This window comes from Ixodes scapularis, unplaced genomic scaffold (assembly GCF_016920785.2).
Source record: "Ixodes scapularis isolate PalLabHiFi unplaced genomic scaffold, ASM1692078v2 PGA_scaffold7__128_contigs__length_106722199, whole genome shotgun sequence".
NCBI classification, from domain to species: Eukaryota; Metazoa; Arthropoda; class Arachnida; order Ixodida; family Ixodidae; genus Ixodes; species Ixodes scapularis.
Window position 1 is genome coordinate 60,402,514 of NW_024609882.1, and position 10,923 is coordinate 60,413,436.

Here is a 10,923-nt window from a genome sequence, read left to right on the forward strand (position 1 = left end):
TTAGTAAGAGCTGAGGCTGGTACATATCTGTTGGCCAAAAACGAAGAGTTCCTGCTGTCGTTTTCAGCATGGTTTTGATATGCAGATTCAAGGTTTTCTTCAATGATAGTTATTCCAAGATTTTCGTAAAAAAGTAAATTTTAAGCGCAGGAGGAGTCTATTGAATAATTTTCAATATGACGATCATGTTTGGGTGTAAACGAGATGACTTTAGTTTTGGAAGACGTATATTCACCTGCTAAGCTCTGCACCGAGCAGAAAGATTCTTAAGGTCGAATTGCAGCTGCGTCAAGGCTTCTGAGTTAATAGTAGGACGTTAAAGCCGGTAATTCTTGGCAAAACGCAGCTGGATGAAATAGCGAAATGTGGCAGATCGTTGATGTATATGAGAAAAAAAAATTAATGGACCTAGAAGTACAGAAATAAGAGTTGTGGCGCAGGCCAGCTGGTAAACGTTTACACTGTAAAAAAAAAAAACAAAAAAACCGGGAGGCAAGGGAAATGGAAGGGACAAACTCGAAGAGCTCTCAAATGAGACTCTGCAGTATTTGTCCCTTCTTTTCCTCTTGTCTGAGGTTTTTTTTAAGTATGAACGGTCCTACAACATGGACTTCCCTTTGGGACTCCTGATTGAACTGGCAGAGGCAAAGAATCAACGTTGTTACCACGGACAGATTTCTCACGATTAATGTGAAAGAAGGCTGTTGAGTTCATTATGCTCCCTTCAATATAAACTTAAAAAAACAGCTAGTAGTAAACGCTGGTGAGGTACGTTAGCAAAAGCCTTTGCTAAACCTATAAACATGCCACGGGTAAATAGAAAGAGACACGTTGACATTTTCATGAAGGTCCGATACAAAAACAAAAAGTCAATTCGCATGATAGGTGTTTTAGCAAACCATATTGATTTGAATTTAGAAGGTTGTTTTGATCAAGGAAATTATTTAAGTGTGAGTCATTCTTGAGCTTTCTAATTTCACAAGGTATGCTAGTAAGTGATATGGGCCTTTGAGTTCGGTAGAAGGCCTGGGATAACCGGTTTTAAAATAGGTATAGTGTTCATCCATATATAACGTAGTTTGCTCACATGATAGGTCGCTCAGCTCTGCTCCCTGAACTTAGGGAAGTTTAATTTTTTAACGTGCCATAGTCGGCCAGAATATATGAATATTAAAATATGCAATAAATAACGCTTCACAGACCCTGCCTTAATATGTTTACCTTGCTTGGAACCGACAGAAAACGCCCCTAAATAAATTCTAGTTGATAAAAATATACTACAAAATTTTTGTTAATATGTAATACCTTCCTAACCACAATTTCTTAAAGAAGTTTCTTAAAGTAAATATCGGCTGCGACTTTTACATATAAAGTCCTGTGATGCATGAGATGCAGTATTTAAGATGTAATCATTTTAATTTGTTTAGAAGACTATATACAGCCCTGTATAGTATAAATCACGTCGTGTTGTATCATGTGACTTCAATTTATCCCCTAAATTTAGTGACAAAACTACATTCATGTATAGTTGACGTGAGGTGAGGTGTTGTGACATCGATTTCCTTGCGAAATTTAGCCAGGACTCTGAATCGGTGTATAGGTCATATGACGACAATAGTTTTCGCAAAATTTACTGGGAAAGCTAAATTGGTCATGGTATGATCACGTCAGTCCGCAGTGCGAATGGCTTTTCAGCCATGTGCACTGCAGCGGTAGACTATTCAAAATGGTACACCGTCTCACATTCCGATGGAGGTTTTCGTACAACAGCAATTCCAACCGGAGAAAAATCTCGAAGACTCCGAGTGACAGGTTGGTTTAGCTGTACACCAAGAAATCAGGTACCGTACCAAAGCGCGGCGGCTGCAAACTGAAGCTGCGAGGCATCATTCGAGCCAGGCCCAAGGAGCTATTGGCCTTGAGCAAGCGGAACAAGACCGTCTCCAGGACCTATTTTGGCTCCGCTGCGCAAGCGCGTCAGAAGTTAGATCATCCGTAATTTCCTGATTGTGGAGCAGAAGATTGTGGCCAAGCTCCGCAAGGTCAAGCAGTCTGAGGAGCCCAAGAAGGTTTCGAAGGTCTCGTGACGTGAAGTCACGTGACATCAAATTTCCCGCTAAAGTTAGCGGGAAACTGAATTCGTGTACAGGTCACGTGACATCAAATTCCGCTCTGAATTTAGCGGGAAAGGCTGGGACGGACGGACCGACGACCAAATTGTAGGGATGGGGTAGCTTGAAGTAGAATTCCCCCCCCCCCCCCATGCTTAAAAAAAAAAAACAACATAAACAGAACTGTCTGTACTACAGAGCCTTTTCAAAACTCTATCAAGCAACATTGATGGCTGCTATTGCTTTGGCTGAAAACGCCCGGTGGGATCTAAGTGCTCGCCGTTCGTTGCTCCAGCTTTCGTGCCCAATGCACGCTCAGGTTGTATTCCCGAGCAAAGGCGGATTTTCATAAAGGCTAGCCCACATGGCGCGTTTTTCCGGGCGTCTAGACGCGCGTCTCGGCTTAGCGCGCGCGCTAAGCCACACGCGTGCGCCCAGTCAAACCACACGCAGCGCTACTGGGCAGCGCTTCGCGTCTGGGTTTCCCAAGTGTCTGCCTAACGTAGCCAGACCCGCTGAAGAAATAAAAGCAAACTTTAAATAGGAATCGCGCGTTATATGATGGCTACATGCCGTAATATTTAATTTTATTAATAGTAAACACGCATTTGCATTACGGCAATTGCCATGAAGCTTAATTTCACTCATATTTATCCGTTTTAGTGCGTACGCCTTCTCCACCTTTCGGTATGCCGTCGGCATCGCGCCAAAACATTTACAGCTGACCGCTACAGAGGTTGCGTTGTTGCGGTCATTGGCGATAGTATCAGTTTTGTACCTTTGTCTCTCGGTGCCCTTGTATTGTTCACATTTCGCCTGCTAGGGTGCAGGACGCTTTCATACATCGCGAACTCCTCTCTGTTCCGCTGAAGGAGCGTCCGCCTCTCCTGCGGAGCAGGGAGGAGTCTCTGGACTTGTGCAATAGGTATGGTAAACTGATGTCCGCGGGGAGAACGACGTAACTACCCATGTTCGCCCTGCTGCGAGCGTTCTCGGGGCCTAAGCCGTTTTTATTAACGGCCATGGTCGTGCAAAGCTTGTAAACTCCGCGCGCGTGAGTGTGCGTGCGTGTGTGCGTGTGTGTATGTGTGTGTGTGTGTGTGCGCGCGCGCGTGCGTGCGTGCGCTCTGCCTTGGAACGGCACAAGGTTGTTACCCGGTTTCGTATGTGTATCTGTTTTGAGTGTTTGTATTTATTTTCCTTTCCCGTATGCCTTTCCCCACTTGGCGGCGGGCTAGCACGCGCACCTGCGTAAGGGTCTCAGACTTTCTGCCTAGCCTTGCATGGTGCCGAGTGGGTATCGCAATCTGTGCAAATAAAGATTATTATTATTATTGTTATCGCCATTGTCGCAAGGTTGGTGGCGAAAACTACAGTCTTACAGTGGTGAAAACAGTGGAGAAAATTCAAACGCTCCTTGCAACTAGTGAACATGGCCGTTCATTGGCTGTTGCCTTCTGGACGCAGCGGGAGACGCGACGCCTGGACGCAAAATATGTGGCTCCTCCAGATACGTCGGAAAGCGCCAAAAACACTGCATTTCGTCCTGGCGCCGGAAGTGACGTCAAAGCGCAGGCGCAGCCACGACGTGGACGCAGAGAAAAGCGCGTCATGGGGGCTGGCTTTAACTGTCGCGATAACTATGTGATGGAGCGCACATTTGAAAAGGTTATAAGATACTCTTTTCAAAAATTCGCGCTTGAATACTGCTTTTCTTTAGGGAATAGTGACCCCTTAGGTACAGTAGCTTAGGTCAGAGCTGTTTATATTGAGAGAGTTTGGTCAATGGGTGTAGCTTGTTGCCCGCTAGAACCTGCGGATTTTGCGACCGCACGAAATGGTGCTTCTTCTTTGTCTTGTGGATTCCTGAGAAATCGCATAGAGTTTCTATGAGTCAGAGCCACAAAATGGCAGACGGAGGTAATCAATTGCCAGACTATGCTCTTGTGGTTGTCAAGCTGTCAGAATCTCCTTAAGAAGGCAAAACTCCCTTAATATAAACGGCTCTGGCTTAGGTAGTTGTAAAGTCGCGAATGCGCTGCATAAGGTTTCGAGGGGCAATACTAGCCCATAAACCTTCCACAGCGCGCACACGCGCACACGTGACGCGTACTCAACTGGTTCCGCGCTCTAATGGCGGGCGCTCTCCGGTCGTCGATCTCTGTAGGCGTTACCTTTCTCATAAACCTAATTCTTGCGCAGATTGGCGACGCAGCGTGCTGAAATTACAAGAAACAAGGCAACCCGCGACGCAGTTCTTGCTTCAATCCACATTGACCTATGGCGTAGTGAAAACCTAAGAACGGCGTCATTCCCGTCTGCTTTAAGCCGGACGAGGGGCACTGTCATATTTTCACGCAAGCGGAGCTGGTTTCTTTCTTGAAGGAGGCCAATTGCGTAGTGACGTCATGCATGGGGCATTTCTAACCAGGGCGGATATTATAATGTTCCTAGATGTCGAGATCCCGATTAACAATGACTGCTGGTATATCTTGCGCCAATGGCGTTGCGCTGTGATAGAAAGGGCAGCCTAGCAGGATGTCCAGCGAATGATGGGTACCTTATACTAAACGCCCATATTGCAATCTATGATATAAAAATCTGAAAAAAAATGGGCATTACATTCCTCAGTCGATGCCTGGAAATCACGTGGAGTTTTCGTGGTTTTCCTAGTTGCACGCCAAACGGCCGCACGCGCTACGTTCTGAACCGGGCTAACACGGTGGTAATAGATATTATCGCTCAAGGAGATCATCTCGTGTTTCTAAACTCTTTAAAATTCTTCTATGTTTTTTCCCTCTTCACGTATATAAATAGAGATTATTTTAAACCTTCTGTGTAATATTTATCAGGGCGGCTTGTAAAGGCTGGTTTACATAACACCAGCGGCTTACGTTTTTGAACGTTAAAAATAAGTAAGAAAAATCTCATATATGTCACGGTGACTTGGGTTGTAAACAGACGTAGTCCTTCATAACGTAACGTGAGGTAGGAAAACGTCGCTGTGTAAACCAGCCTTAACGTATCATTTCAAGTGGTCATTGTGTATGTTATTTTACTTCATGTTGCAGAGGTTTGAGACCTTTCTCAACGCCGAAATCAAGCCGGCAATAAGAAGCTTTAAGAGATCCTTCAGCCCAGGCAGTAAGCAGACCATTAAGCAGTATCATGAGTTTTAAACGCACGCATAAGTCTCGTACCGCAATATACCAGTTAGAAAAATCGTTTTGTGTCTGTAATGTCTTTTTTTTAAGGTTGCTTGTTGTTTTCGGTCTTTATGTTTCTAAAGGTTTTGGTGTGTTTTCTTGACAATATTTGTGTCGGAAAACTTGGAGTCTAATATAGCTTTTATTACAAATGTACGATTGGGGCATATGGTCTCACCACTTGAAACCGTTCTTGCAATCCGAAGACTTAGAAAACACTCCGGTACTCGTATAGAAAAAAAGAACCAAAATAACGAAAATAATCCCTGGAGAAGGGGAACAACAGGGACAAACGAAAAAAACACAAATCCCCAAACACAGCTGGGTTACTGGTGCGCAAACGAAAAAATCCGCCTGGTCCGGGTATCGAACCCGGGACCTATCCATCACCAGGTGGAGCGCTCTACCAACTTTTTTGTGCGCTTTTAAAACCAAGATGGAGCTAGAGTCAGTTGGTTGACTTGGAGTCAGTAGAGCAAACGTTTGCTCTGCTGACGTCTAACCCCTTGGTTAGCTCAGTTGGTATAGCGCTCCACCTGTAATGGAGAGGTCCCGGGTTCGATACCCGAACCAGGCGGATTTTTAAGGTCGCGCACCAGTCACCTAGCTGTGTTTCGAGATTTATATCTGTCCTTTGTCCCTCTTGTTCCCCTTCTCCAGGGATTATTTTCGTCATTCTTGTCCAGCTCGCTTGCACCTTTGCATTTAATTGCATTATAATTATAACCAAAATAACATGTGTGGTTAAAAACAGAACCAAAAACTCTAGCCTTGTGGACAGTTTCGTGGGGCTTGGACGCGGGTAGCACAAAATAACACTGCAGACAAAGTTTCTGTTGACATGAAGGTTGGGCATTTTATATTTAATATGTCGGGTTCTGGCCGGGCAGTGGTAGTGTATTGGTACGGATATCAAGGGAAAGAGAAGTGCCAAAGGAAAAGAGGGGAACGACATTTAGACCAAACGGTATTCTTCAGGTACACTAAGGAAGGAGGTGACAGATCAGAATATATATATACAACGTATATACAAAAGGCGGAGGTAACATGTGACAAATAAAACGTCGTGGAGTCAGAGAAGGAGGAGGAAAAGTCGTCTTATAAGGTGCTAGAGGTCTGAAGTCAACACGTTGAGGAATGCGGGTGGGGTAAGCTTAGAGCCCCCGCGTAACCACCCAAATTATCAACAAAAAAGAGAAAGAGAGAGAGAGAGGAGCGGGGGAAAAGGGGAATGTAAGGCAAGAAAAGAAAGGTTTTTGTTTAAACGGGAAGAAAATTTTGTCTCTAGGTTAAAAATTAATCTGTTTTTTTTTTTCGTTTTTCCTTGAGGTATGGAAGCCTACTTTTTATGACGCATACTCGCATGTGAAGTTCAGAATGATTCGTGGAGGAGAAGTGTTTAGATACGTGTGTGGAGAGGTCATGTCTTAGTTGGCCCGCTCTTTCTAGTGCGACGAGTCCGCGGTGTGCCCTGAAGCGTTCGTGGAGTCGGCCGGTCAGTTTCACTGATATATATTAAGCTTGGACATAGTGTGCAGAAAATGACGTATATCAGAATAGAAGATTTACAGGTGTAATTGTCAGGGATTCTCATTGGTGGGTTGGGAGAAGGGCCGGTGTGTTTGCACGTAAGGCATTTCGGGGCGCCGCACGGCCTGGTACCCGTGCTGCGTACTAGAAGGGATTGTAAGTTGGGTTGTCGACGGTAAGTTAGGGCGGGTACTTTAGAAGTAACTTTGGAGTCTACGACGTGGGAAGTGGCGTCCATCATTAGTTTGCCGAACCTAGGTGTGCGGAGATGGAACGTGAAGATGAGGGGGTTCATGGGGGTTTCGTTCTTGATTGCGGAAATAGGGCGTCGTGACGCGAAAAATAGAAATGTGACTTCTGGCATCGCGCAGAAGGCCGAGTGGGTAACCACGCCCAGTAAAGAAGGTGGTCATCGTCTTAAGCTGATGACGGAAATCAATGTCGTCGCTGCAAATCCTACGGATGCGGAGAAATTGCGAGAAGAAGATAGAGGTGATTTTGAATATAGGGCGGCTCGAGGTGTAGAGAAGGTAGCTATGGCTGCCAGTACGTTTATAATGCACAGAGGTGTGTAACTTGTGACCGTCACTAGTTATTTTTAAGTCTAGGAAGTTTACAGATTATTTTGATATGAGTGAGGTAACCTTCAGGGAGGCGTGTGTGCTCAACTACGGGAGGGGGGCCAAAACCCAAAATGTCTACAATTCTACGTCGAAAATGCCGTAGAATTGTGGGGGCGAGTGTGTAAACGAATTAAAGAAGGAGTGCTCGACGTGGCCAACACAAAGGTAGGCGAACGAGGGATCCATCTTTCGGCGCATCGCTACACCACATTTTTGGCGATAGAAGGTGCTGTTGAATTGGAAGGCGTTTAGTGTTAGGACGGGTTAGGCGAGGCGGATAACGGCGTGAGACGGGGGTTTTGAGAGGGAAGCTGTTCAAGAAAGTGTGAGAGAGCCTGTAGACCTTCGGCGTGAGAAATTACTGTGTAGAGAATTCTAATGTCTATTGTGAAAAGGACAGTGTCGGGGGTTGAGACGAGATTAGAAAGGCGTTGGAGGATGTGTGTTGTGTATTTAACGTAACTGCGCACGTTTTGTACAACAGGCTGAAGGTCCGAATTCATAAAAGCGGAGATTAAGTAAGTGGGGTAGGATATGGCGTACACAATAGGTCGGCCACAGGATCCAGCTTTGTGAAGTTTTGGAAGTAGATAGTTTGGAGGCGGTGCGGGGATGACGAACGATTAAGCCATTTGCAGCGGGGGGAAGGGAGTTGGTTTCGATTAGCAGTTTGCGGTGGTTACAACCACCGTAAAGCTCCTAATCGAAAACAACTCCCTTAACCCCGCTGCAAATCGCCTAATCGTTCGTCATCTCCGCACCGCCTCATTCTAACTCCTTTTCAAAATTCACAAAGCTGGATCCCCTGGCTGACCTATTATTTCCGCTTTTTCCTGCCCCACTTCATTTCTGCTTTTGTGGATTCGGTCCTTCAGCCTATTGTACAAAACGTGCCCAGCTACGTTAAAGACACAACAGACGTCATCCAACGCCTGTCTAATCTCGCCCCGACCACCGACACTATCCTTTTCATAATAGACATTACAACTCTCTACAGAGTAATTCCTCACGCCGAAGGTCTAGAGGCTCTCTTACATTTTCTTGATCAGCATCCCTTTTAAAACCCCCCGTCTAACGCCGTTATCCGCCTCGCCTAGCTCGTCCTAACACTAAACGCCTTCCAATTCAACAGCTTCCTCTATCGCCAAAAATGTGGTGTAGCAATGCCAAGAAAGAGAAATCCCTCGTTCGCCTACCTTTGTGTTGGCCACGTCGAGCACTCCTTCTTTAATTTTTTTCCACACCCGCTCCTACAAATCTGTTAATGAAAGCGTAGCTCATTTATCGGCTCATGGCAAAACCGAGTTAGGGTGTTCTAGAAGTGGGATGTGTGCCGACCACGTCGGCATCTCCATAGCAGCTGGTTGTCACGTCGCTCAATTCTACTGCAGGGGCCTGTGATGGCGCATTCAGTCACAGCGGGGTCAGGAGGGCGGTTGGGCAGCGTTTGCGACACTGGCTTGGGGCGTGTTACTGTTACTATATATTGTTATTCAACTTTGTTTGTGAAGCTTAGTAATATTCTGTGGCTATGATATATTACTCTGTGGCGAAGAGAAACGGGCCTCAAAATGACGTCAAATACAGCTAGGAAAAAGAGAGTGCAGGTGTTTTAAGTTAGGGCGCAACGTGCGTTACAGCACATGCAAAGAAAAATACTCCCTGTTTTAGACGCCAAGCGACGCCTCCCTTTTTGGTGAATGGGATCGCCTGATTCCAAGGGGGGGGGGGGGGGGGGAGTTACAGGAATAGCTTTCGGTGAATTTTTCAAGACGGCGTTAGCATGACGTTTGGAAACGCTACACACGTCTTCTTCTGGGAAAAGCTAATCCTGACCCCTTCACTTTTATTAGCCTCCTGTTTTGCTACCTCTATTTTTTTGCTGCGTCTTTCTGGCCTCGTTTTAGGTCAGTGTGAGTGTTTCCCAACTGGGGACGTGTGTGGCGTTTCCCAAGGGTCATTCTAACGGATTACCCTAGAATCCACCAATAGATCTTCCTGCAATTTTCTTCACCCTTTTTTCTACTCTGCCTGTCAGAGTACATCGACGCCCTTGGATGCGGTCTCCCTTATCATACGTGGAAAAAACCACATCCATACCACTCGTGGAAGCAACAGCATCCGAATCACTCGTGGAGTGAATCGAATTTATTGTTTTAAGGACACACATCAGAGCCCACACACCACTACTACGGAAACCCCGAGAGAAGAAGAACCGGCGGCAGCAGAGTGGGGACTGAGCAATGCCTGCATTCCACCGCGCCGCGGCGCAACTCCTCCTAGATAACAAACCCGTAGTGCTGAATCAGAAAGCGTCATCAGAGAAGGCCATGCTGGGCACAGATTGGACACGACAATTACGTCAACGTCCGGCTAAAACGTGACCCGAAGCCGAGCGCTGACGCTGCGCTCATTTACAATCTGGGTTAGGCGTTGGCCTTCTCTGATGACGCCATCTTATTCAGCACTACGGTTTTGTTACCTAGGAGGTGCTTCGCGACACCTGCTCCTCTCTGGCTCCGCTCCAGCTTTGCACGTGACTTTGCCGAAAACAAAAGGGCTCGTTTTGACGAAAATCCGCTGGTGTCTGTCAGTTTGTCAGCGCCGGAGTGAGAAGAAGAGATTCTCCCGTGCTCACGTCAGCGCTTTGAACGAACAGAAGCGTTGCACGCGACAACTAACAAACGTAAAACTCCGCCGGGTTTTTGTCAAAACCAGCGTTCTAATGCTAACATCCGTTCACAAAAGTTTCAAGGCTACGTGAGCAGCTTCAAATGTTGCAAACAACCATATATGACACAATCATTTCGTAGAATTTGTTTTGGATTCAAACAACAATAATATATCTATTTTTTGCGTAGGAAATCAAAAAACAAACGAACAGAGGAAGTGGAAGTTGCATGTAGGTATGATTTGATACAAAAAGTAATGAATGCTTTGAGCCTCAATGAATATTTCGCCGAGAGACAGCTTCTTCAATGCCTGAAGTTTTCAATGCCTAAAATGTTGAAGACACAGAATCTTCAAGGCTTCTAGGCTTCAAGCCGCAAAACTCGAACTCTTCAAGAATCGAGATCTTCGAGGCATGATGTATTAAGGGGTTAATGAACCTAAACGCTGAAGCTTCCTTCAGATTATTTTCTTAATGTTTCCCGTTTTAAAAACAATACAGTATCATTATGCCTATTTTGTACTTCTATTGTGCCTGCAGTGGAGAGTAATTTTTCAAAGTTACAATATATTATTATCAACAATCGGAATAACTTTCCTATACTCTAAATATTCGATAACTAGACGTTTTAGCACACTTAAATCATATTTTAGTAGATTATAGTACCTTTGAACTTACGTTTTGATAGCTTCTTCACTGCAAAAACAGTTTAAGTGGATTTAAAATACGCCAGATGCGCCTTACGTTCCACGTGGTGATCACCGTCGAACAGCGGCTCGTTA